The following is a 2,393-nucleotide window of genomic DNA, read 5'->3' on the forward strand; positions in this document are numbered from 1 at the left end:
ATTATTCTACTTTTAATTCTTTTGTTTTATGCAATAAAGTGGTTTGTTTAAATTTAAAGAACATTTTGTTTCCGTTTTTATTATATCATTTAATATAATAAACTTTTTTCAAACTATAAAATTTTTTTAATTTTGTTGCCCTGATATCATACCAGTTTTTTGTTTAATACCATTTTGTTATGTATGTTTGGTAAAAGTCCATTTTGTTTTATAAAAATTTTTAGATGCAATTATTAGTTCTTAGCAGTATTATTGTTTAAAATACTTTAAATATTTAGTTTGCAGTTTGAATTTAACTTTCAAAACTCATTACGTAGGTTTAGTTTTAATAAAGTTAGCATAAAATTTTATTTGTACAATTATAGACATTAAGATAGTGGGTGCTTATAGCTGTTTATTTTAAATTATACATTATATATTAAGCACATGTTCTGATATTGTTTTGTAAAGCAATTTATTTAATATCCTTACTATAATTTAGTTCTACATATAGTTTTTTCATTGTAGAATTAAAAACTTTATTGAAAGATTGAGATAGGGTATGAGTTCTGAGTTTTATTTCTTAAGTGAATAATAAAATTACGAAATATAAAGTGTATATTTATTCGAAAAATTTTAATTTTAGCTTTTTTTTTGTAAGGCTCTGGCCTACTAGGAAATTTTTCTATAACTTAGACTAATTTATTAGTTTTCTTTTCTTGATTTTGGTATCACAGTAACTGTTTGATTTTTTATTAACTTAAATCCTAATCTTCTTTTATCCTTAAAGGGTTGCCACTTTACCTGAAAACTAGGAGTTTGACAATATAGGCAAATAATCAGAAAAAAAAAACGGGTGGCCACCCTGATCCTTAGCAAAATAAAATAATTAAGAGTTAGAGGCATGTAGAACTCAATTGTAATTCTATACTGTATTTTCTGTATTTTTGATAATTCAAAAGAAATGGTTAAGAATATAATTTTTTTACAGTCAGTTTGTATAGAATTTTATTTTACTTTATTACAATATAAAAACCTTCTAACTTTCTGGCCACATTTATCATAACCTTAATTTTTAACTTCAGTTTTATTTTTGGTTTTTAGTTGTAAAAAAAAACTCAGGCTAACCCTGGATTATTTAACATATCTTTTAAAAATTCAGGCTAATTTACTTGAATTATAAATTATTGGTAGACATTGTGACTTATAAGTCATCTAGATGTTATATTAGTAAAGTTGATTGGTTGGTTGAATGTTTTAAGGTATGAATGGTAGTGTTATGAAATACTGCTATTGCTTGCATTTCCTATGTTTAGAATTTTGATTATGTAGAGTCACAAAAACCCATTCAACTGTATTGAACTTAATATTGTTATTTATTATTGTCAGTTTAAAGTACCTTCAGATAGAATTATATATAAAAAAATAATTATTTGATTATTTTCTAACATTGTTGACATGTAAAAAAATTTTTGTTATAATATTTGAATGTTTTAAATCTTTTTAGTCGTGTTTAAGTAACTAATAGGTTTTTAAGTGTTTCAAAGTTTACTGCTCACTAAGTTGCTATTAAGTTTGAGATATTTAAAGTATTTATCAAGTTAAAAAAGCTCTGGTTTATATGGAATTTTTCTATAACTTAAGACTATATTATTAAGTCTTTTTTTTCGTAAATATTTAGTATTACATTACTTGTTCGTTTTTTCATCCAATAATTTCCTTATCTTCTCTCATTATTACAGGGTTGCCATTTTAGCTGGAAACCTGGAGTTTGACAAATTTTGAGAAAAACCAAGAAAATCCTGGAATTTTTAACAGTTTTGTTATGTTAAGTAGTAAAATTTAGATTTGACTTCAAAATGTATCACATAAATAAAAAAAATTGCCATCATCAAAAATTTTTTATTAACAACAAATTTTTAAAGTAGCTTTACTGTATCTTTTCAATGTTTTATAACTATTTAACACAATTACTTACCTTAAACTTAACTTAATACTGAAAATAGACCCAAAAATGCGTACTTTTAAAATCCTAGAATAAATTTTAAAACCCGGAAAAAAACTAGTTTAATTTTAAACTTGGATTAAAAGTGTTGGAGATTTATTTGTATATAGAAAAGAAAATTAAAAACAAAACAAGTTTGCTACCTACTCAGAGTAAAATAACTCAGCTTTTTGAAATATTTTGAAAAGCTGTTAATAAACCCAGTTGGTTAATCAGTTTTTCTCGAAAATCTAAGGATATTTTGGATACTATTCCTAAATTTCAGCCTAGTTTTTTTGGATAGAAATGTTTTTAAATCTAAAATACTAAGTATTTTGCATTAAGTCACTATGTTATTATTTTGGTCTTGTTAGGTTTTTGACTTAGACTAATCTTAATATTTTCAGTTTTTGGGTCATTTAACCATTTG

Source organism: Thalia democratica, chromosome 5 (assembly GCF_965202585.1).
Source record: "Thalia democratica chromosome 5, ktThaDemo2.hap1.1, whole genome shotgun sequence".
Taxonomy (NCBI): domain Eukaryota; kingdom Metazoa; phylum Chordata; class Thaliacea; order Salpida; family Salpidae; genus Thalia; species Thalia democratica.